We start from the raw sequence: 27,049 nt of genomic DNA, 5'->3' as shown, positions 1-27,049 counted from the left end.
TATAAGCGTTTACGTGAGACTCCTAAGGACAAGATCAGGTAGTTTATCTGGTATGGATTCTTATTATTCGCAGGTGGAATTTTCAAATCCATTGTAATTTTTTCAAAGCCCCCATTCTGTGGGACTGAGTCCATTAGCATCCTAGGAATAATTTATTTCTAAGTATAATTGATTTCTAATAGAAGCTATCCTGTAATAATCAGATGCCTTAGGACAGCTGATAAAATTTCTTATATTTTCAAAAGAAAATGGGTTTGTGTTTTGTTTTACAAGCCCCCAAAGTTAAATGCCTCAAAGCTTCCATTTCTCAACATAATTTTAAATGAGTTCTGACTCGTTCCAGCTAGCCCCCTCAAAGCACACTGGTTACGACTGCTGAAGAGGACCTGCCTGGCAGTTCTGGCTTCATGGTGCTGAGCTGAACACTGTGCAGTTCTCAGACTCATCCACAAACAATCTTCTTTGATCTTCACACGAACCCTGGGAGGTCGGCAGCCAGGGGCCATCATCGCCGTGTAGATATGAATGAATGGAGGGTTGACTTGTTATCAACGACTCAGACTAAGCAGCCCCGGATGATTGTATCAGCATACATGTTTTCATGGATTTCAGATTGCTATTGAGAGTGTTAATTGAGAGTCTTTAATTTATCCCTCTCCCATGATAGAGGTTCTGCTTAGCTGGACTTCCCAAGACTGTGTGTGGAGACGCGGATTTAATCAAAGGCCTTCAGACGAGTGCCTTGTCAGAGCACAAACATTTTGAAATCCCAAGGAAAATACAGTTTAATGCATCCAGTTAAATTGCCTGAGAGGAAATAGTGAATACAGCTTTCTTCAAGTCTTTCCCCTCAGGCCATTCACTAAGAAACTGGTCACTAACTGCTGGTAACAACCCATTTTGGAAGGATTATTGCTATTATTGGCATTCTGTGGTTTTTGGCAACATTTTGTTAAAGACATGGGAAGTGATGATGCAGCCGGACTTGGGATTTCAGGGAAATGATTCTTTCTCTTGTGCTTAATGGCCTTTTTTTTTTTTTTTTTTTTTTTTATTCCTATCTAAATGTACCCAGGCTGAGCTGTGTGCGTTGCTGGGGCTTATTATCTACTGCATTTCTTGTTGCATTAAGAAATATGCTCTACACCAGAGTCAGCATTCAAATCAATGGAGCAAAAATATAACATTTATTGTTAGTAAGATGAAATCATGCTGAAAAGGCTGAATGAATGCTTGGCTTAAACTGGATGATAGAAATCCAATCGCTTGCCACGAGCGCTTTCTGGCTGACACACAGGCTCACGCTATTCCTTTCCAGTGATTAATTGGTAAGTGGGAGCAGGCAAATAATCATTGCCGAATGGAGAGTAATAACCAAAGCTGTAATATTGATTTCCCTAACACTATGTGAATTTTCATGCCTAGAGAAGGGCCTGCTCTGGCTGGCTGTAGCTGGCTGTGTGTTGCTCCTCCCCATCCGGTAAGTCCCATTTACTAAAAACAAATGAACAGACAGCTCCGTGGAAGTGCAGGCAAACATCACAGGGTGAAAGAAAGTTCTGGAGAGTTTAAAAATACTTCAAAATAACAAAATCAATTTTTAGGGTCAGAACCCTAAAAAATTATAAGGTAAAAAAATTAGGAATTGAATGCAGATTACACCTATTTTATTCACAGAGGAAATATGATTTTGCTTTTTGGGGAAGACTTGTGTTTCCTCCCATATTTTAATTATCAAAAAAAAAAGAAAGAAAGTAAAAAGAAGAAGAAGAAAGATCAGAACATATCATTAGGTCTGCTTCCTAGTGAACCTGACTTTTCTGGGAAATTTCCATCTCTCTCATTTTCTGTGAGGCTTTTGCACCCTGTTTTCTCTCCTAAAGAATGCTAATGAGCTGGAGTGAATGAGATCTATTGGGAGAACGGTGGACTCGGAGACTAAAGGTAAAAGGATGATTGATGGTAAGAAATTACCATAAAAGTACAATCAGGATCAGATTTTAAAATGAATTTTTAAGCAGCCTAAGAGACACTCTTTGATTTGCAGTCTGGTGGAATGGGTAATGTCTCTTTTGGTGGATAAAGTTTCTCACTGTGTCACTCGAGCTTTTTCTGATCTTTCTGACTGGAAGTAAAACGGAACCAAAGTCTGAAGAGGCTGTTAATGCAGAAAATATCAAACACAATATTCTTAATGTCAAACCCAGGCATAGCGGGTGAGAGGGGAAAAATAAATAGACTATTACTGTTAGTATTATTGTGTCAAGTTCCCCTCTCACTAGAAAATGGGTTAAGGTACACTCTTTTTGGTTGTTGTTGTTGTTGATTTTTTTATTTTTTGAAAACTTGATTACATACTGGGAAAAACCCACAAAGCTTAGGCTGGTGTCAGGTTTTAATCTTTGTTAGGTACATAAAATGTTCCAACTAAAATATTAAAGCAAAAATGTATTTCTTGGGCTACATATTTCCTATATAATTTTTAAGTTTAAATGCATTTTAGACTAATTTTAGATTTACAGAAAGTGGCCAAATTCTTACTGCATTCCTACACACCACTAAGAGCTCCCTCCACTGCTAATATTTTTTATTACTGTCAGAGTGATCAAGTTTAGCTGATAAAATGCAGGTGACCCAGTGAAACCTGAATTTCAGTTAGGTAACTAAGTGGCTTTCGGTATTCAAATGACCCAGGACAGCTGCAGGAGCTGAGCGTGTTGGCCACAGTGAAGGAAGCCCCCTGAAGGCTGTACTTCACCAGAAGCTCGATCACTTCTTCCTCATGCCTGGCTTCCGTCCCTAGATCCCCGGCAGGACAGTGCATCTCACGTAGCCATCGTGTGTCTCCTTCGCTTCCTTTGGTGTGTGGCAGTTTCTAAACCTTTCCATTTGCTCACCGGCAACTATGCTGATAAACACTCACTAGATGTACTCAGAATCCAGACGGTTTTTATTTAATGGGTTCAGAAGCTGCTACTCCGTTAATCATTTTAGTAGGATGTCTGCCCAACTATAGATTACAGCATAGCAGTGAACCTTCAGTGTGAGTCAACAATTGTCACCTTGACTTTAGAAAACACACATCCAGCAGCAGCTTACCCATGTGCCCAGGCTTATCATTGGACTGGAAGTACCACACTCACTTGAACATTATAGTGAAGATTTTTAATATGAAAATTGCTGCTGAAACCTTGCAAATCATGTTTTTCTTTTGCCTCGTGTAATCTTTCATTCCATTGTCTTTTTCTATTTGATACTTTTGCTTTTAAAAGAAGATACTCAAAATATATTCTTGTTTTTTTTTTAAATAAACTTTGTACTTATGGCCATAAGCACAAAAAAGAAAAGGAAAAAAAAAGCCCTCAAAAACAGAAGCAAATAAACAAAACTTCAAAGAAACTTGGGGCTAATCCTACACACACACACACACACACACACGCACACGCACACACACGCACACACACACACACACACACACACACACTACTTGAAGTTTCCAGCTTCGCAAACGAGGTTGATTCGTTAAGATCCCCACTTTAAAGTGTTAAACGCTATGGAAATCTTTAGCATTGCAGACAGCTGCTCCGCGTGACAGTGTGCATTTCTCCCTGTCTGCTGACAGCTCCTGTAATGACTTTAATCATAGATTCCGGAAGCTGAACCGGCTCTTGACTTGCAACAGACCCAGTGGTCAATGGCTGTGTCACTTTTCTGGGAGCAGGACTTTCTGAGCATCAAGGAGCTCATTCTTAGAGCCTTCTGGAAGAGTGCTAAGTGCGTTGCCTCTCTGTCAATCACATCTGTGGTGCCTGAGCCAAATTATTATTATTTGGCTCAAGACATTGCATTGAAGAGTGTTTGTGTGGTATTCTTATCTGTGTACCGTATAAAACTAATGATGATTGTTTATGGAAAGGTGCCTGTCCAATTATTTTTGAAGAAACACAGGAATGCAGAATGACTGGAAGCATCAGGTTTTTGCTGGAGAATGCCTCAGGTAAGAGGAGAATGGCTAGAGGCTATGAGGAATCACAAGAGACAAGTCAGAGTGGTAAATTGGGAAACTGACATATCTCATCTAATATACTTGCTAACTAGGCCTTTAAAAACCTTGACATTTAACTAAGTTTGTGGAAAAGTTATGGGTTTAGTCCTTTTCTCTGGGCTCTAACTCATTAATCCAGTGCATTAAGGTGTTTATCACGAGCACCAACATTAGCAGGTCGGGGAGGGAGGGGTGGAGAGGCAGGCGAGCAGCTGCTCACACAGGCTGTGCCTGGTTCAAAGCCAAGTCAGTCAAAACTGATACTTCAAGTTATTTACCCTTTTGGTACTTCAGGCCTTGCAATGGCATGAAAGGAGCCTTTCATTTGGCAGAGGCATTTAAATACAGCTCCCGACAGGCGGGTACATTTGGAGGTGGGGGCCCTTTGCTGAAATAAACAAGTTTCCAGGGGATTTTAAGTACCTGGAAAGAAGCAGCAACTTCCCAGTACAGTTCCCCACATCAGCATCCAACGCTGATCAAGCTCATGTCATTTAAGGGCATGGCGATGGTTTGTGGCAAGAAGCTCTTTGCCTCTCTAATGTTAGTGTCTCTGAAATAGGTTTAACTTTGCCTGACATTATATATTTTTTAATTTAAAAAAGCGTGAAGGAACAAGACAGAACACGGGTTGTTTATAATCAAAAAGTAACACGGGCTCTCAGAAAGCTTTGCTTACAAGGTGCAGGGGAAACACCTTGGCATTCCAGTCAGCATTTTATTCAGTGTGTGTATCAAAAGAACTTCATTAAGGTAAGGATTCAAAAACAGATATTGACTTGGCTTTTTGTAATTAAAAAGTTATCTCCAAAATCAAGCCAAAAGCTGTGTTCATTTTAAATGGCCAGGCCTTTGCTGTCCATTTATTTATATCAAGAACCGATAAAAACATCTAGTGACAGTGTCAGCATTTTGACCATCTAATAATGTGTGCAAAATTAGTACCCAGAAGCCCCATGGTGCTACTTTAACTGGCTTTGTTTTCAAGTTATTAAAAACCTTATGGGTGTGTTTCTTTTTTTCTAGCATTCACCTGTGAGCTTGAGACTTGCTCTCTTTTCTGTTGTTTTGAAAGATAAGGAGGTTTTGGTGCAGGATTATTAGCTCTGACCTCGTGGTGCCTGAACAATAGTGGTCATATGAAAAGTCATTTAAGATGTACATCTTAAAAGGCATCTTTGAATTATTTGTGCCAGCTCCTCAATTTTCAATTATTTTCTATCAATTATGATGAAAATCAATATTCAACTCATATTTTGTATGCACTTGGAACATTTTGAGAAAAAATTTTAGGGTATCATCCTTGTTTTTAAAGTTCTAATTTAATGTGGAAGAAGATTATAACATATGAAGGAATAAAAATAATATAAATAAAAAATGTAAGGTTATGAGTGTTAAGTATAAAGAAATACTAAGTAAAACATATAAATAAATATAAATGTTATAACTTTTTTGTTGTTGTTTGGGTTTTTTTGGTCTGAAGGCAGAGGCTTGCACATATGATCAGCCCTCTTTAAAGCCAAAAGACAGGTCAGAGATGGTGATAGCTAATGAACTGCCGAGAATAGCCCTTGATGAAGAGAGTGGCATTGGCCTGACGGATGGAGACTACTATGTCCTCAGCATAAAAGACAGGCAAGCCTGGACCAATACAGGGTAACTTTAATCCTGGGGATGTCCTATTCACGACCTGATGCTGGTTCCAGTCTCATCACCTACACATAACAAGTGACAAAGCATGATGTGATAGCACTGATCCCCAAGGACTCACCACAGTGAGACTTCAGTGGTAAGATTGACAAAATACAGCAGAGCTGGGAAACAGAGACAGGAACGTCAGGAAGGTCCGAAAAGCCAGTCTTTATGTCCTGTCTGTCAGAAACTGGGCTGAAATGGAGACAACTCCTATCTGCCCCACGTGTTGTAAGTCAACAAGGAACTACCCCATGTTGGACACACATGAAGCTATTCCCCAGGTGGACATAGAACCCAGGATTACATTTTCAATAATAGTCCTCTTTCAGAACTATGGAAAAGAAAAAAATTGGAATCAGAATATAAAAGGTCTTTGCAAGGACTTCCCATTGCTGATGCTGTAAGGTGACTCTTCCTGTAACCCGATAGAAGAAAGGCACTAAGAGATCAGGGCGCTGTCAGCTTGGACTTACTAGGGCTCTTAGAAGGGGCTTGGATTGAGGACTCTAATACAGCTATTGTAAGCCCTCTGTGTTAGTCCACTATGTTCTAAGTTAGCATCTGAGGTTCACTGAAGCATCCAGCCCAGCTCTTCCTGTCATCAGAGGGTGGGAAGGAACTTGGGGCACAGCTAAGCTTATACCTGGGACAAAGTTAGGCCTGGAAGAGTATCAGTCATTTCCTGAAATTAAGGGCAGGGAAAAGGAGACCACAGAAATGTCTGGCAGTGGCCAAACCTCCACTAACATGGCAGAGACAGTGAGAGCAGGGAGAATTTCACAGAAGGGTAACTAGAAAGGACAGAGACCCAGAACACTGACCTGGGTGTCAGAAGGAGGTGTGACCTTGCAACTGGCTGACTTATGGAGCAGCGAGGCTTCATTAAACCATTGCAATGTTGAAATGAGAGGAATGACTTTCCAGTAGATGCCTGTTGACGCTGAGTTGTTGTTATTGGCCACGGCAGGCCACACGTTGTGTTTTGTTGTGAGCAGCCTTTGAAAGTCCATGTGTTGCCTTGGGGGAGTAGAGCCTTCAGGCGATGGAGCCTAGGGGGAGACATTTAGTTTATTGGAGGTTCACCCTCCAAAGTCACTGTCTGTAGGACGCTAGCGTCTTGGTCTTTCTCTGGTTTGAGATGTGACTATCTGGTCCTCTGTGTTTTCCTGCCATGATGTGCCACCATCTGCTACACTCATCTAAGGCCAAGCCAATGGGTCATCTGGTTCAGACTTGGAGCCTCTATAGATTGGTGCTAAGCAAATCTTTTCTCCCTGTAAAGCCAGTTACCTTGGGCATTTCATTTTAGTAATACAAACTGATTGGTAAATCATGTTAGGGACTTACATAAGGATGTTTGGTCACAAAGTCATATAAGAAATCCTAACTAAATAAGGCTCCTGAATGTACCCAGTAACATCATGTGTGCCCAGCTACACCAGGGTATGACCAGGAGGTCATTTTTGGCCAGCTACTTATGCAGATATGGACAAGATTAGACACATGCAAATATAATTATTTCAAGTGGAAAATAACAAATGGATTCAGTTGGAACAATCCCTGTGTTTCAGCACTGGGCAGGAGGAGGTGTCAGCCTCAAATGGTGGGTGCTGCTTGTTTTGGTTTTTCTGTTTTTGTTTGTTTCACAAAAACTGTTGGGCTGACAAATGGTCAATGGCCTCTCCCTCACATTTGTGCCTTTATTTTTCTATGGGACTCTTTAGGCTCAGAGAGGAAGTATTGATTTGACAAAATTATAAACCCTGGTGAAATACATGTTTGGAACTGCCTTTCATTTGAAGACATCTGCCTTCAAGACACACTATTGCCCCCCAAATCCCTAGCACTGTGCTGGACAACAAGCTGGACTTAGGAGGCTACACAGGTAATATTGGTGCTGAGGATCTCACAGAAGGTGGAGTATGTAGACGAATTTCTAAATGGTCTTATTAAATAAAAAACACGGAGCCAAATATAGGGGTGAAAGCCTTAGAGAGATCAGGGAAATAAGAAAAGCCACCAGCCAACCATACCTCACCAACTCTGCAGCTTCCAAATGTGAGTTACTTCCTGTCTACCTTGCTGTGGAATTAAGGCGTGTGCCACCACACCTGGCTCTGTTCCCTAGTGTAGCCTTGAACACACAGAGATCCTGCCTGCTAAGTCATAGGATTAAGGGCTTTGTTTACTTATAATAGCTTTCTTTTTCCTCTGATTCTTCAGGCAAACTTTATTTATCAAAGCACAAATAAAATATCACCACATTTCAAAATTCACCACATTTCCCCTTTTTTGTCTAATAAAATTTTTTTAAGTTATAACTAATATAAGAAAAACTATATACAATAAGTACAATAACTATATACAATATAGACAAGCAATAAATACAATAACAATGTCTAGTCCATTTGCATTTGACAGAACTTGTGGATTGCTCCAGGAAGATTCCCTGAGAGGTCTTCAGATGATCCAACATCCAAAATCAGCTTCAGGACAACTGGCTCAGACAATGCAGCATCACAGACTACTCCAGTCAGGACTTGACCATAATTCTTAATGTTCTCAGGATCCCTATAAGATTACCAGTGCCCACAACTAGCAGGAAGTAGTATGAGAAACTACACCCAAATTCCCAAAATATTGTTTATAAATGTTTATTTTTACTTAAAGGGGGTTGATTATAAAAGCAATCTCTTTCTAAAGAAGAAAAGGAGATAGTATAGATATGATAGGATGATAGGGTAGGTTATTGAATCTATTTTTAAAGAGTAACAACTTGTTTGAAATGTTTTACAATGTTATGGATTTTAGTTTATTGATACAAATTTAAAGTTAATTTTGTTATACTTTATGTATATTTTTACTCTTGTTTAAGGTATTATGTTTAGACAACTCATTTAAAATTGTAATGTATCATTAAAAAATACAGATTGATAGTTAATCATCTATGATAATCAAACATATTCATGTTAGTTAAGTTTTCTAGATATACATAGATACCTTTCAATTAGGCAGGTAATCTTCAAACACTTCAAAGACCTACAGAATATGGCATTTAAAATATTTTAAAAACTTAGACTTTCCTGGACAATGAGACACATCTGCTCCTGGCTACACAAATTTACTTCAAAGAGGAAGATACTCCATATAGAGTTTATTTTCTTCTTGGCAAAATAACCATTTGGGCAAGAAACTGTTCTTGCCTGGACTGCTTGACAATGTTGTATCAACTGGACGTACAGGACCCATAGGAAGGTGACCACTGAATTTTGCAAGATGAGATGGTCCTTCAGGTTCCTGCTTCATGGAGGAGACTGCCAAACATTCTATAGGACACAGAGAAAAGCAACTGAGAGACTCTAGGCCTATAGGCTGAAGATGGATGCCCCAACATTACAGAGAAACTTTGGATGACTGTCCAGGGAGGACAGGAAATGACAGAGATAGCTTTTTTTTGGAAGTTGCTTACAATGCTCTTCCTGTTTACTTAGGTAATATTATATACTTCTGGGGTCTTTGATGTAGTTGAAAACTAGATAGTTATAATTTTCCTTGGTTATGATAAAAGATAAATTAGTTTTAAAAGTTTAGACTCACAAATATAGGATAGATGATAGAATATTTTCTTTAATTTTGCCAAATACAAATAGACTAGATATTATAACTATAATTCTTGCTTGATAACTGTTTTGCTATATATAATTTTAATATGTTAAAGTTAAATCCTTCCTTTTGTTTAGATAGAAAAGGGGAAGTGATGGGGGAACATCTTTCTGTACACTACAAATATGTGTTGTTCTGATTGGTTGATAAATAAAGCCATTTGGCCTATGGCAAGGCAGCTTAGAGAAAGGCTAGAAATTCAAAGGGAGAGACAGGAAGAAGGTGGAGGGAGATGTCAGCAAGCCACCCAAGGAGCAACATGTAGTGGGATGCAGGTAAAGCCACGGAACATGTGGCAATACATAGATTAATAGTTATGGGCTAATTTAAGATATAAGAGCTAGCTAGCAAAAAGCTTGAGTCATGGCTGTGCAGTTATAATTAATATTAGCATCTGTGTTAGTTGGGGGATGCGAGTGGGAGAGATTTGTCCCAACCACCAGCAGGCTGGGACACAGGAAATCTTCTGACTATAGGAGTAGATTTAAGGAGGTACAGGGAGACAATAGGGTGTGCAAAAGACTCTAACATGTCACCTACACCCCTAGTAGAATTCAGCAGCTGGCAGTGTCCCCAAGCTTCAAGAAGATGTTTTTAAGTTGGTGTGGTAGTTTGGATATAACTAGTCCCCATAAGCTCTTTGGGAGTGGCACTATTAGGAGGTGTGACTTTGTTGATGTAGGTATGGCCTAGTTGGAGAAAGTGTGTCACTGTGGGGGTGGATTTTGAGGTCTCCTATGCTCAAGATATGCCCAGTGTCTCAGTTCACTTCCTGTTGCCTTTGTATCAAGAAGTAAAACTCTCATCTCCTTCTCCAGCACCATGTCTGCCTGAATGCCACTATGTCCCACCATGACGATAATGGACTGAACCTCTGAACTGTAAGCCAGCCCCTATTAAGTGTTTTCCTTTATAAGAGTTGCTGTGGTCATGATGTCTCTTCACAGCAATAAAAATCAAAACTAAGACAGCTGGAGTTGGGGATGAATGAACTATAAGGCCAGAATATATGAAGCAATTTTTCCTACTAACAACTGACATTAGTCAATAATCATTTCCCTATCAGGCTGTTCTTGAGGTGTAAATGCACTAATTAGCTGACAACATCTAGACAAGTTCATTTACTAGGTAGGTGCTGTCATTTTCTCCAGGCATTCCTCAGTCCTAGAGCCTTTGCTCCTCTGTTTCTTCTGTAGCAACATTTCCAGTTGTCGTGCAGTACACTCATCACGGTCTCTGCTCCAGTGTCACCTCCTGAGCAATGATTGTTCGATCCCTAAACTGTTCTGTGTGTCATCTCCTGAGCAATGACTGTTCCAATCCCTAAACTGTTCTATGTGTCACCTCCTGAGCAATGATTGTTCCAATCCCTAAACTGCTCTGTGTGTCACCTCCTGAGCAATGATTGTTCTGATCCCTAAACTGTTCTGTGTGTCACCTCCTGAGCAATGATTGTTCTGATCCCTAAACTGTTCTGTGTGTCACCTCCTGAGCAATGATTGTTCGATCCCTAAACTGTTCTGTGTGTCGTCTCCTGAGTGATGATTGTTCTGATCCTTAAACTGTTCTGTGTGTCACCTCCTGAGCAATGATTGTTCCAATCCCTAAACTGTTCTGTGTGTCATCTCCTGAGTGATGCTTGTTCCAATCCCTAAACTTTTCTGTGTGTCATCTCCTGAGCCATGATTGTTCGATCCCTAAACTGTTCTATGTGTCGTCTCCTGAGTGACCACAGTTCTGATCCCTAAACTGTTCTATAGAGCTCTTTATTTCTTGCCATACTTTATTTTTTTGTCATGGGTCGTGACATGAATCTATTACGAGTTGTCTATCTTCCCTCTACCTTACTAGATGATGTGTGAGGGAGGGGAGTGGCATGGGATGGGACTTTATCTAGTCTGTTTATGGCTATGTTCCCAGCCACAAAAATAATTCCCTTCCCAGAGAAGTAGCCCAGTGAATGGTTACTGAGTATATCATCTCATTTTATTTTATTTATTTTTTTTTTTTTTTGGTTTTTCGAGACAGGGTTTCTCTGTGTAGCTTTGCACCTTTCCTGGAACTCACTTGGTAGCCCAGGCTGGCCTCGAACTCACAGAGATCCGCCTGGCTCTGCCTCCCGAGTGCTGGGATTAAAGGCGTGCGCCACCACCGCCCGGCTCATCTCATTTTATAAGGAAGAAACTGAGGAGAGCTTAAAAAAATGTCTCCAACTCTGAGTCACACATGCAAAATCAAACTTGATATCCAGGAAATATGGCACTAGATTCCAGTACCTGCTCTCTTCTACATGGAGTGCCTTGTGATTCATCCTTACCTCAGTCTTTGGGGAGAGAATCAGAGTCATAGTGAGCAGAGAACAGTGCAGGGCAAACACTGTCTATGAATGAGGACCACACAGGACCGCAGCAGGCCTTCTGGGCTCTGGATTTCAGTCTAGACTTCCACACACACTTTATTGGCTAAGGCTGGCTCCATTTTCTCCTCCGGTAGGCAGTTGGGCAGACCTGAAAACTATTGACATTTCTATGAATGAGGAAAGGACAGTATGCTCTGCTGGCCAGCGTGTTTCTGAATGTCAGCATGGGGCCTAGCAACACTCTGGGTGAAATGCTCAGCCCCCAGTCTACTGCCTGTGTTCAAGTCACTCACTGCAGAGCACCAATGAGTGTCATGACATCCTGGGAAACTTGGCTTGAGCCTCAGCTTTCCTTTTATTTCTAGCTCACTAATTCAAGAATCAGGGCTCTGAAATTTCAAGCTCTGGCTGTGTCCTTATAAGGAAACAAGGACAAGCTTCCAGAAAGAACATCTCAGTCGGTCACATGTGCACGTAAGGAACCCTGTGAACTTCAGCCATTTCGGAGTCATGATCTGAGGAGCAGAAAGTGGTCTGGGACTTGAGACTAGTGTCACAACCTTTGTGTTGACTTTGAGACTAGAAAGCTGGGTCTGAAGGCCTAGGTTGACCACACTGGGTGGGAGAGACCAATTCCACCGATGGTAGCTTGTGTGACCAAAGAAAGGGCTGAAACTCAGTCAGATTTACAGGGAGCACTTGACCATCGTGTGTAGGTGTGATGGCTAATCTTCACTGTCAGCATGACTAGATCTAGAATCACCTAGAAGCCTGACTCTGGACATGTCTGCAAGGGTGTTTCCAGAGAGGCTTGACCGAGACAGAAAGATCTAGCCTGAAAGTGAATGATACAATCCCATAAGCTGTGGCTCTAGATGGAATAAGGAGGAGGAAGGAAGCATTCCTCTTCTCTCTGCTCCCTGACGATGGATATAATGTGGGCAGCCAGCTCACACTCTTGCCAGTATGCTTCCCTGCCATGATGGACTATATCACTTCTTTTAAAAAACTTCCTTATTTTTACTATTTTTAGTGATGTGTCTATGTTTGGGTATGAGTGCCTGAGTGCTGGTGCCTGCAGAGGTCAGAGGTCAGGGGTCAGCTGAAGTTACAGGAAGTTCAGAGCTATATGATGTGGGTACCGGGAACTGAACTCAGGTCCTCTGTAAGAGCGGTACATGCGCCTAACCACTGAGCCATCTCTCCAGCCCCCTGTATCACTTCTTAAAGCATGAAGCAAACAAACATTTCCTTTCTGAAGTTGTTTCTATCAGATGTGTCATCGCAGCCATGAAAACAGACACTGAACTGGGTGGAGCCCTGGCAGAGGTCAGGCCGTAAAGTATTGTCAAGATGTTGTTGCCATGACAAAGTACCCAAGGAAAACATCTCAAAGGAGGGAAGATTTCTCTTGGATGATGGTTTCAGGGGCTTCAGCATACACTGTCAGGCTCCTTTGGTTTTGATTCTGTGGTAAGGAAGAAAGGGAGAGAGGAAAGCTGCTGGTCTCACAGCAGTCAGGAAGCAGGGAGAGCAAAGGAAAGAGTCAGGAACAAAATGCACCCTCCAAGGCAGACCCCCATTGACCCCCTTCCTGCAACTGCACAGAGCCTTCTAATAGCCATTCAGCTAAAGATGACTAGCCAGGGCTAACCCATGGCTAAAATTAGCACCCTCTGGATCCAATCATCTCACAAGAGAAGCACGAGATGGGGACTAAGTCTTCAATGTCTGAGCTTTCAATATACACACTTTATATTCAAATCACAATGGGTAGGAAGAAGAACCTGGGGGGGGGGGAACATCCTAAGCTCTGTGTGTGTGTGCTGCCATTGTGCCTGAGATATCCAGCTGTTGGCCTTGGCCTGGGTGGAGAGAGCATGATTCACAGTACAGAGTCAGTTAAAGTGATACTGAAGTCCCAGAGAGTGTTAAAAGAAAGAGATTGTGTCCATTGTTATTCCCCTCAAATCCCAAAAGAATGCAGATTCTCCTCCTCTTTATAGCTCACTTAAGTTCTTCATTTATCTAACAACAACCACAACAAAATTTGCTCAGTGTCAACTCCACCAGTACTGAGTAACTATCGGCTAAGGTCCATCTACCAAGCCTCGGTGTTCTATCCATGCATTATATAACTCTTTCAAAGACAAAAAGCTTTCTTGTTAGATTCTACCCAGATTCTAGAAAGACATGGTTTTCCAAATACTTTTTAATATTTTCAAAATAGGGAAAGGTACTTTTGATTCGCTTCAACCTTATCAAAAATGTTGAAAAATTACTGTGAAACTATTTTATAGTCAAGAGGCAACAATCATTGTTCCAATGCTGCATACAATTCCCTTTGTCCTACTGAGAGATTCCAAAGTGTGTCTTTCTGGAAAGCACTCTCTACTATATCCTGGCTTAAAAGTACACAGATTGGTGGCTCTGAAGCCTTTTTTCTTTAAACATAGCCATTTCCTCTGTGTGCTCTTTACCATTCTGAACCTCTCATTGTAACTGTGCCCACAGGCCCATGCTTCAGAACACTAACAAATGTTGATTCTCCATCGATTATAGGTCAGTGTGGCTTCACTCAAAGCACAGGAACTTCAAAGAAACCAGAAGAGTGCTGACTCCACTAAGGTGGTCTCTTGATAGACTCGTATATTTGTGAGCACCTATGTACTCTAAGTATTATAAAGCCAGATAAGGCCATGTAATGCAATTTGTAGGCTTCAGCCACAACAGGCATCATTCGATGTTGTCTCAGGAAGTTTGTTTAACTAAAATGGATAGAGCATTTTAATCAAGCCTTGTGAAAATACAAAACTCAAGAGTTCTAGTTTCAGGTCATTGAGAAAGATCCAAGTAGTGACTGGGTACCTTATAGAACAAGGACAGAGCCCAAGTTGTCCTATTAATGTGTCCTACCAGCAACCACTTTTAGGTGTCCAATGAAAGGTTTCACATGAAACATGGTAATATTTATAATGATAACTACATGGACTTTATTTCCCCAGAACTTTCTTGTATGTTTCTATTGTACTAAATTATATCAAGGATAGTCTGACAAAATGTTTCTTTGTAAATTTTTTCATTAGGGTGTTATAAATGTTAAATTTGCACATGTGTTATAACATAATATAAAATTTACATTGAGGTCTGCCTCCTACCTCCATAAAGTTACAGCATTAAATTATCTTCTCTTGATTAAATGACCTGCGTAAGTTAGAAGCCAGCCCTGATAAAGATATCTCATAGTCTAATTCACTGATAATGACCCTAATAATTCCCAGTTACCATTTTCAGGAGGATACCTAACAGGCTAAATGAATTCCTAAAAATGTTAGAAGACAGTATTTGCTAAATCTAGCACAAACCCCATTTGTCTCTACTTACTTTCTTTTTTTTTTCCTTTGGTTTTTTGAGACAGGGTTTCTCTGTAGCTTTGGAGCCTGTCCTGGAACTCACTCTGTAGCCCAGGCTGGCCTCGAACTCACAGAGATCCACCTCCCTCTGCCTCCCGAGTGCTGGGATTAAAGGCGTGCACCACCATCCCCAGCTTGTTTCTACTTTCAAGCCATGACCACTACCTGCCTTTCCCGCATACATCCTAGCTCCACATTAATGAAGTTTTATTTTCACTTTGACCAAAAGTCAAGGTTCTGGAGGTCTCTTTGTTTGACCAACAAAATCACTCTGGCATCATAAGGTCCATGTTTTTGCCCATATACCAAATAATCAACCAAAAACATGTCCTTAAAGATCAATCAGCTTGCTCATTTTGGATTGCTCATAATAAAGTTGAACTGTTAATAAGCCTAGAATGTAATTGTAAGAAAAAGAAAATAAACAAAACTCACATTGTGAACATTAATTGTTTTTATTTTATGGTAGTAGGAAATCTGGTCTTGGTTCCTGCTGGATCGAGTGGGTCTGAAGGGAACACAAGGGAGGATTGTGAGGCATCACTAATGCAAAGAGGCATCATCGCTTTAGGCCGAGTTCTCTTTAGATCTGTACAAAGAGCCAGCTACCCACTGCCAAGTGAAACAACCTTTAGTAACAAGGCCCCGGGCTGGCCCACCTGCCACTTGCAGTCCTGTGCTCCAGGACTTGCAGGGATGGCAAGATCCCTTCCAACTCTGTGTTCCGCTGGGTCATGTTCCAGTCTGCTGAGCCCCAGGACTCAGCTCCTACCATTTTGTCCATTTGTTGAGCATTCATTGATTCTGATTTCCTGGGGACCCTCTGCTTCTTCTTCTTCTTCTGGACCTTTTTTAAGAGTCTATTTCCCCTGGAGGGCTCTGTGTATCTAACACTCCCCTCTGAGTCCCTGAATCACTACATCCTCAAGGAAACAGTTCTTTCCTCTCCTAGAAACATCCAGCCACACGCAAATTGTCTTATTTTCTTTTCTGCTGTTGCTGAGCTTCCAATCTCAGCGTTTAATTTTGACATTTACTATATGGCAGGACAGTGTGAGATCTCACACATTACATAACGGAGTAGTCTGACTTCATACTTACATAAACCTATCTAACTAGCTTTATCATCTCTATTTGAAATAAGAGACTGAGTTCCAATATAAATAGGGTTCCTTACCTACATCACGGAGTTTAGTGACTTACTGATCCAAGAGTCCAGATCCCAAAGGCTATGTTACAACTCTAAATTATATACCACCACCATTGGCAGGATATGAATGCAGCACGCACCGGCTTTTATTTCTTGTCATATAACCATGCTACTTAGAACCATGGAACCTTAAATAGGGTATATTACCTAGTGTGCTTGATCTGTAAAATGGGAATTATGATAGCATCAACAGATTAATATATGTAAAAAGTAAGGATAATGTGTAGCCAACTATGACTGTCATATGGGTATTAGTTATTATCATTACCAGTTAAACTAGTAGTAGCAGGAGTATATGTGTTTGAGGGCTTATTATCAACCTCATACACTAAAATGAAGAGTTCCCAAGGACAGACACCATCCTATTACTCTATTATTCTCCTGTAAGAACAATGTCCAACACATAGTAAGAGCTTAACGATTCACTGATGAGTGAATGAATAATTTAAATCACAGGATTCACCGTTGTATTATATTTGGATCATTCATCCTTCCTCACCTGGGTAACTCACAATGGCTGCTAATCCATGTCTTCCTTTATATTCCTTTTTCTGGGACTGGGGACTTGGATGCTAAAGTTGTGAGTGTGGGGACAAAATCTCTGATGTCAAAGCTAGACATACCTGGTTCAACACTCCCACAAACCCAGATGCAAAGTGATATCATTTGTGGTTTTTTGACAAGCTTCATGCTGGTGGCTTTCTTCCCTGACACCTTCCCATTGGCATCATGAGTGACCGAGTCTTCTCCACTCCCTTCTGTTGTTATTTAATCCCTGTCTTCTAAACTTGAGTCTGTCCTTCATTGTGGCAGGCCAGCCGCCACTTTTATGACCCAGGGTACTCTTGAGTAGGGAGAAGTGAGAAATATCAGTTTGAAAGAGATTACCTAGATGACAAGAGGAAGACAGAAAACACAGGATAGCCTCAGGAGGGCCTGGGTCTCAACCCACCAGCCCTGAACTTTATTCCAAAGGGCTTTTTATCACAATGCCAAGAGGAGGAGCAAAGTACAGCCAAGTGTAGACCCTTCCAAACACCTGATACTCAGGCCCTCTTTATGCAGACCTGCTGGATAAAGCTACCAGGAAACCCAGATGGGCTCCGCCACTTCATCTCATTGGCACAGGCTGCCTCTGGGTAGGCAGCATCTAATTACACATTCAAACTAACATGCTATTTAAATTGTTCTAATATCCACCTCTGAAATTCTATGACCCCCTCATTTAAGTGACTGTAGTTATTTCTCAACTTCCTATGTGTATAATGATGCTCATATATTAAAAAGTACGAACATTCACTTCTCTGTTGACAAATTCTTAGATCTTAGAAACTATTGTGGAAGAACTCAAGAATAAAATTCCATCCTCTTAGAAAAGGAGTTAGAATTGGGAAAGCCTAGAGGAAGCTTTCCCAGCAACCTGGCACTCTGCCTCATCCAGTGTCGCTTAGGATCATTAGAAGCAGGGGCTTCATCTACATTGGGGTAAGTGGAGGATTTGCTCCTCCATCTCTTGTGAAAAGTAGCCAGCTTCCTTAGAGAAGACATCAGTGAAGACAGAAAAGAAAATGAGCAAGGGAGAGGGCTAGAAACTGGGGTGCGGACGACAAAGCAGACAGGAATGGGGAAGGCCAGAGAGGAGAGTGAGCACAGCAGGTCAGCGGTGAAGGGCAGATGAGTCTACCGGCCAGTCTGAGACAGCCAATCGGGAAAGACAACCTAAGCAGATGAGTCTACTGGCCAGTCTGAGACAGCCAATCGGGAAAGACAACCTAAGCAGATGAGTCTACTGGCCAGTCTGAGACAGCCAATTGGGAAAGACAACCTAAGCAGATGAGTCTACTGGCCAGTCTGAGACAGCCAATTGGGAAAGACAACCTAAGCTAATGAGAAAATACACTATGAGTTACTCAAGTGAGGAAGAATGAATGATCCAAATAAAATAAAATTACTATTCTTGTAGTTAAAATTATTTATGATAATGAAAGTTAGCTTCATTATAGACACACTATTATTGCATGCAGACAGTTATACTATATGTATCTCATAGAGCCATACTTCAGCAAGTGTAGGAGACCAGCTCTGACCTGTCAAAGGGTTCTTGGGGGAGAAGAGAGAGGAATGAAGAAGTATTAGAAATACAGATGGAGACAACTAGAAAGATAGAGATACAGTATGGTTTCAGGAGGGCCCTGGGTCAATACCATGTTGCCCCAACTTTATTCATAATGGGCCTTTTATGCATCAGCAAGGGAGGGACAAAAGATCTCCCCCTTCTAAGGTCAAGGTATAAAGTACCAACAAGTGTAGACCCCTCGAAACACCTGATACCACGTCTTTAGCCAAATCATCCTATATGCAGCCCTGCTGGGCAAAGCAAGCTCAGACTTTCTGACCTTGAGTAAGGCTTACCAGGAAGCCTCTGAGGGTCCCCACAAGCAAGGATGTGGATGTAACATGTCTGTCTCCACTATCCTCTAGAACACATAGACTAATGTGACATTGCTGGAATCTCCCCAGTGCTGCCTTGCTATGCCATGCACTCTCTTCAGCAACGTGAGGATGACTGTGCTCATTCACGGAAATATAAACAAACTTCCCTCATAAAACAAGGAATGATTTAAATCCCTATAAGGACAGCTACAATCTTGCTTCTAGGCACATAATCCTTATGTTCAAATAACTGATCTTCATTTTCCTCTCAGATAAACTGAGGTCCGTCCCACCTCAACTACTTTACTTTGTCCTCCCATCAGCCTAGGACATCCTCCCTAGTCTCCATTGGCCTCCTGTCTCAACATAAATTCTGCTTTCTGTCCCTAAGCACTGTTACATGTGCTCTTCGCATTGTTTACTCCCATTTTTCTCAATTCACACAATTACACTTTCTACTTGATAACTATTCATGTGCTTCTCTGGCCCCTAGCTGGTTACCAGCCCCTTGGAAACAGAAGCTATGTATACATATGTTTGCTCACCACTGTTTCCCCAGTGTCTGCCACGAGTCCTATCACATAAAAAGCATGAACTCTATTGGTTGAATGAGTATATGAGATTCTTATTGCCCACATCCTGGATTTGTTTGCAAGCCTAAGGAGTTTGCCTCAGGTAAGCATATGCAATGCTCACTACACAACTATGTGCAAACTATTTGCAGAGAGAAGAGAAAGAGAGAGCCCTTTCCCTACCCCAGGATAGCATTATCCACACTGGCTGAATATTGGCACGCTGATGGTCTGGATGGTGATAATGGGTCTGAGTCTTTGATATGTAACCATCAGCGGACGTCCTGTGCCCTGTGGGGAGTCAGTATTGAAACCTTCTCCTTGCCTACTAAAAGCCGAGGATTTACAGTCATTTTTCCATTAGGAAGGATTCTAGGGAAAAGGAATTGTGCAGTTGGGCCCAAAGAGAAGTAATTTAGCACCTTCTTTTTTTTTTTTTTTTTTTTTTTGGTTTTTCAAGACAGGGTTTCTCTGTGTAGCTTTGCGCCTTTCCTGGAACTCACTTGGTAGCCCAGGCTGGCCTTGAACTCACAGAGATCCGCCTGGCTCTGCCTCCCGAGTGCTGGGATTAAAGGCGTGCGCCACCACCGCCCAGCTAATTTAGCACCTTCTATGAAGTAAAGCAGATAGGGCCACTGGCTCTCTCCTCGCTTGACTCTGCTTCCTTCCGAGCCAGCCTGTTGGGAACAACCACCACCTTCCTGTTATTCACCTGTCTCGTTTTATTCTGAACAAAAGAATGCGTGCACACCTTTTTTGGTTTTGAAGACGGGGCCTCGCGTAGCCCAGGCTGGCCTTGAGTTCACTGTAGGTAAGACTCAACTGTGCTTCTTCTCTCACTTCCTCGGAGCTGGGATCGTAGTCATGTCCCAGTGGGTGCAGTGGTGGGGACTGAACCCGTGTGTTTGTCAACACGACAACCTCCTCAACATGTCAGTGTTACTGTTCTAAAGACGGCTGAGTAAGTGTTGACAGGCGTGGTCTCTGGCAGGACCAGTTTTACTGTTATTTTTCCATATTCCTATATACTGTTTTATAAGCTAAGCTATTACACATGCCCCTCTTTCTAGTGGTAATGAAGACAAGAGCAGATGATAAGCTGTCGGGTCCAGACAAAGGGATGAGATAGAATTCTTGTGATTTTCTGATTCTCTTTTGGCAGCCATAACTGCTTGAACCTTTCAGAATTCATGTCCACTGATGACTTTCAACTCTTGGGGCCTCTTATCACAATGGGACACCATATTCACAATTATGTCTGCACTGGCTAGACCAGCCCATGTCAATGTCATGTTTAATAATTTAAACACACTTCACTGTCATTTTTATCTGTTTCCTCAATGGCCATCTGCAAAACCAATATGAATAAAAGTGTAGCTTGTGGGGCAATAAAAATATATGGAGAATCATAGGGTTAGACAGACCTAGTAGGAAATTGTGTCTGTTCCAACACCTGTCTTCCACCCTCCTGCCATCTGTGCACCCTGCATCCTTTAAGCCCTCTATTGACCCTTACAATTATCCTGTCACGATGAGCGCATCTCAGGTGACTTTAATGTGGCTGTAGCATGGCCAGTTGGGTTTAATGATGACTTCCTTCAATAACAATGTTCTTGCTGTAAAGTCACATCCATGTGCCTAAGTTTGATTTGGGTGATGAGTCCATCTGAGGCAGGCACCAGTTTACACGTTCTGCAAAGAGGCTGGAGCAAATACGTGAGATGACGGGCACTCCAAAGCTGTAGGTGAAGACAGCAGAAGGATGCACAGTCCACAGGTTACAGCGGAGCTCAAGAACACCTTATATTTAATGTACTACTAAGAATTCTTTCACTCACATTCTCAATCCGAGTCTGGTAGTTGTCTACATATAGCCCTAAAGAAAGAGAAGTGTGATGCGCAAACTAGGCCTCTTCTGTATCTGACAGTAGCGGTAGATAGACTGGATACTCATCACATCATCCTATAGCACAGTTCTTTATTGTGAGTTTCATTTCCCTTTTCAGTGCTGGGTACTGAACCCAGGGCTTCATAGTCCCCTGCAGAGGCTCTATGCTAACTACTTCATCGGTCCCTTTTATATAAGCATTTTATATATTTTATATTTATATATATTTATATATTTTATAAGCATTTTATAGCCAAGTAACCTGAGGTCACTGTATGTTACGTGTCTTGGGTTACAATAGGTTGAACTGTACAGTTCAAATGTGTGTGTTCTTCCTCTGGTCATAACATTCACGTGGAGATTTCACACAGGGGGTGGGAATGATTCAAACATCCAAAGCACCACCTCCCCATGGGGGTAGATTATGTTTTATCTCTACAGAAGGCAAAAATGATTAAAAAAAATAGAAACCAGGCATAGAATGATGATTTTGTGGGTGAGAACATTTACTCTGTAAGCATGATGACCTGAGTTTGAATTCCACAATACTCACATAAAAAAGCAGACATGGCTGTATGTACAATCCTGGTACTGGGGAGCAGAGACAGGCAGATTCTCTGAGCTCAGCCTGCCAACACTGTGAGCAGAAGTTCAGTGAGAAACACTACCTCAGGGCAAAACATGGCTAGACATGATGGAAGAAGATTATCTACCCAGTGTCCTTCACTGTCCCCCGTGACACACCAACATACCACAGAGCACACTCAAACCAGAAGTAAATAAATAAGTTAAAATAATAAGAAATTGTCCTCACAACTATCGCTCAGAACAATCAGACAACCTTGTTTGATTTTCTTTCCACCCACTCCTCATTCCCCAGATCACATCTTTTGATTGCTAACTCCGTGACAAGCTAGTGATCAGCTAGGTGGAAATGTCTCTGCTCTCATGGACTGCATGTACAGAAGGGAGCACAGCATGGACAGCTGGCATGGACTGCCAGTGGCTGCTGCACTGCTGCTGCCTTACACTGGATATGCATTGTTGCTGCCTTACACTGGATATGCACTGCTGCTGCCTTACACTGGATATGCAGTGTTGCTGCCTTACACTGGATGCTGCACTGTTGCTGCCTTACACTGGATATGCAGTGTTGCTGCCTTACACTGGATGCTGCACTGTTGCTGCTTTACACTGGATATGCAGTGTTGCTGCCTTACACTGGATGCTGCACTGTTGCTGCCTTACACTGGATGTGCACTGTTGCTGCCTTACACTGGATATGCACTGTTGCTGCCTTACACTGGATATGCAGTGTTGCTGCCTTACACTGGATGCTGCACTGTTGCTGCCTTACACTGGATGTGCACTGTTGCTGCCTTACACTGGATATGCACTGCTGCTGCCTTACACTGGATATGCACTGCTGCTGCCTTACACTGGATATGCACTGCTGCTGCCTTACACTGGATGCTGCGCTGTTGCTGCCTTACACTGGCTGCTGCACTGCTGCTGCCTTACACTGGATATGCACTGTTGCTGCCTTACAGTGGATATGCACTGCTGCTGCCTTACAGTGGATATGCACTGCTGCTGCCTTACACTGGATATGCAGTGTTGCTGCCTTACACTGGATATGCAGTGTTGCTGCCTTACACTGTATATGCACTGCTGCTGCCTTACACTGGATATGCACTGTTGCTGCCTTACACTGGATGCTGCACTGTTGCTGCCTTACACTGGCTGCTGCACTGCTGCTGCCTTACAGTGGATATGCACTGCTGCTGCCTTACACTGGATATGCAGTGTTGCTGCCTTACACTGGATATGCAGTGTTGCTGCCTTACACTGGATATGCACTGCTGCTGCCTTACACTGGATATGCACTGCTGCTGCCTTACAGTGGGTATGCACTGTTGATGCCTTACACTGGGTATGCACTGCTGCTGCCTTACACTGGATATGCATTGTTGCTGCCTTACACTGAGAACCAAGTACAAACAGATGCTGTTTCCTGGAAATTATTTTTGAAATTTAAGGAAGGCTTTGACACCAGTATTAAAAAATAGTCAGGCTTAAAAGATACATTTTATCATTTTTCTTCAAACATGACTTTCACAAGTGGGAGACGTGGTGTTAAAGGGGAAGTTTGCAGCCACAGTCCTGGTTTCTCCTTTTCTTTTTGCTGGTTTACTAAGTAAGCACACAACTAGCCTTCAGTGGCAATTGTCATTGCTTTCAGGAACCAGGAATTCCTGGTTAAATAGCAAGGCATGCAGGATCTCCCAGAAGGAGTAGCTTGTCCGTTCCTGCCCACAAGAACACTGTGCCTGAGCTGAGAGCAGAGAACAGCACTCCCTCACCCATTGCCCTTACACTTGGTGAGGTCAGTCAACAAATTCAAACGAGATGCACTGTGTATGCCACGTCAATTTCTTTGCTGATTAGATGAAATGTGCTTTGTGTTGTTCTCAAATTAGACACTCATTATGCATAATTAGCCCCTTACACAGAACAGCTGCTGGCTTTTACAATGCTTTCAACCCAGGGCTGAGTGCACCCATTGTCGAGAGCTAACTTAATCAAATCTGTGATGAATGCGTCAGTTAATGTGATGATCAAATACAAAAAAGAATTACTTAAAGGAAGCGTGATGTGTTCACCTACAGAAGTGAAATCTGAAGTCATTGTATGGGAAGATACCAGGTTGTTATCCTGGGAAATTATTGTCATTTAAAAAAATAAAAATGTACTGATTTCACCTTTCAATGTGATTTTGTAATGGATTCTAAAAAATGGGAAAGGCTGTGTTGCTCCCTGAGGAGGCTAAAGGTTTGAAGATGCACTGGAATCATGAGGAGGAGCCTCACAGACCAATCAGGAGTCAGGAAATCTTGGTTTAACTGTGACTATGAAACTACTCTAACACACTGTCTGTTTTTGCCATTTATAAAATGGGGAAATCACTGCCAAGCACGCACAGTAAAGCACTTTGAGACAGAAGTCACACCTGAAATATACAAGACAGAAGCCTCAGAGCACATTCAAAATTTTAGACAATGCGTGGTTTGTATTTGACTCAAGATTGAAGATTGTATAGTGAGTTGAATGTGTGGTGCCTTGGGGTTTTGAGAAGATGAGGAAATGTGTGAGGATTTAACATAACTGTTACAGACATTGAAGGGCCACATTCTGTTCCGGAATAGGGTGTGGGTTTCATTTACTCTGTTGGAGAGACACTGGAACCAGAAAGCACCACTTTACAAGGGGTTTAAGTTAGGAAAGGGAGACCTACCCAGTCACAGAGAGGTAAGGAAACAGCCACCAACACAACCCAGACGATTGATGCTGAGAAATTGAACATACCATATTTTAGACTTCAAAGACCTGAAATGATAGCACTGCCAGGGACACTATTATCCCTTTTTAAACTATAAAAGTAAATTTTGGCTAAGAATATATTTAAATTTTAACTGCCAATAAAATACCTTTCGAAGACTATTCTAAACCTTTATGCTAATGCAATGATGAGTTTTGGAGTGATATGCTTTGGAGAAGTGTCTTAGAAGTTAGAGATTGTATATACACATGCACATGCACACTTATGAATATGCAGGCATATACACTGTGGTGATTTGAATATTCTATGTCTCCCCACAGGCTCAAGTGTTTGCACAGTTGGTCCTCAGCTGGTGGCGCCATAGGGAAGGTTATGGAGCCTCAAGGAGCCGCCCTTCACTGGGGCTTGAGGACTGAGCCAGTTCCTCTCTCTTTCCCCTCCCCTGCCATGTTTGGGAATGCACTGTGATAGCGAACATGTTCTTCCACCATACTTCCCTGTCACGTCTTTACCACCATGGGGGACTTGGGAACTATGAGCCAAAAACAAATCTTCTCTCCTCTAAATTGCTTTTTTTTGTCGGAGTATCTTATCACAGCAGCAGAAAGGATATATATATATATATATATATATATATATCCACAAACACAAATAGAGTTCAGCAGATGTTTGTTATTGATACACATTCTATTTTCCACAATGAGTGCAGCTATGGAAATTTTTATGTATAGGGCCAATATGCATTCAGTTGGTATTTAGACAGACTAGTTAAAGTAAATATTTATGGTTGGCATCCTTATTGATATACCCAGCAGGTACTTACCCTGAGTGGCTGATGCTTACATCAGATTAGCTGTTAAACATTTTGATTGTCACTCTGGGTGTATATATTTAATGTGTTCTACAGCAGATCTTGTAGGCCACCAGCAATTACTATTAGTCAAAAATTAAATAACAGTAGCAAGAAAAGGATGGTAATATTTTGTGTGAAAAACTTAATAACATATTACTGGAAGATAAAACTGACAAAAAAGTAAAAAAAAAAAATATTGTTATATTCAGGTTAATGTAGCGGGAATCTAGGAGAGTCAATGTATCTAAACATTAAGATAGAATAGTTGTGACCAGGGTAACAGGAGAATGTGTTTGTGTTTGCTGAAGGTACCTAGTAGACCTCAAAGAATTATGATAGAGACAGTGATTGTTTTCTGTGATTTATAGAGTTGCTTTTTGAAATTTTCCATCCATTGCATGTCTTTGATCACAAGACTATACTGGCACACCTGGAGTGTCTTGCATTATTGGGTACTGCAAATAGTACTGCAAACAGTGTACAATAAGAACTAAAGTTGTGGGGGTATGATTTCCTTCATAGAACATACAGGATAGATCACAGGGGCTTTGGTATGAGGAACTTGTTTTAACCCCAAAACAATCTTTGTGTATCAATCAGTAAATATGCTTTAGAATAGAGGTTCAAGGTTAAGTTCACAGAAACTGTTCCTTCCTGCTACCAGAGAGCCTAAAATTACATTTTGGAGTGACTCTCCTTCTTTGAATGGCCTCACAACATGTTACATCAGCTGGTTAAAGACATATGTAGTGAAGTAGGTCAACACCAGTCATGTCTGTATAACTTAGCAGTGGATGAGGACATAGGCTGTGTCATATAGTAACAATGGTTGGGAACATACAAATCTTGGCTTAAGAAGATGAACCAGGAATTAGTCATTCTATAGTAAGAGAATTATTCACCAAAATTGTTTAGAAAATCCTCATTTGATGGGAAAATTTTAAAATAATTTTCAGGCTAAATAGATACCTATTTATCTACCTATCTGTCTACACACACACACACACACACACACACACACACACACACACACACACAAACACACATGATAATATTGACTGGCTATTTAATGTAATTTAGTGGTTCTCAGCCTTTAATGCTGAGACCATTTAATATAATTCTTCATGTTGTGGTGACTTCCAACCATAAAATCATTTTGTTGCTACAACATAACTATAATTTTGCTACTGTTATGAATATTAATGTAAATATCTGAGATGCAGGTTATCTACCTGATATGCAGTCTCAAAGGGGTCAAGACCCACAGGTTGAGAACAGCTGACATAATTAATTAAAACTTATTCCAAACCAGTAGTTTCCACAAGCACTTTAAACATGAGTTTCTAAGTTAAATATTATAAATTTTAATATTTGTTACCATGTTGGACAATGTTTCTGTTATTTTTATTTACATAGCCTTTATTATTTCTGTGATGTTGCTATAACTTGGATAACTGTGATAAAAATATAATTTGACCACCAATTTTCAGGTGCAACATTACTGTTAATTATTTCCTTTACACACAACAAACATCTAGCTGAATTTAGCAAGTTTTAGAAAACTACTTTTTTAGAAAA

Source organism: Peromyscus eremicus, chromosome 5 (genome assembly GCF_949786415.1).
Source record: "Peromyscus eremicus chromosome 5, PerEre_H2_v1, whole genome shotgun sequence".
Lineage (NCBI taxonomy): Eukaryota > Metazoa > Chordata > Mammalia > Rodentia > Cricetidae > Peromyscus > Peromyscus eremicus.
Note: the sequence above shows the minus strand (reverse complement) of the source record.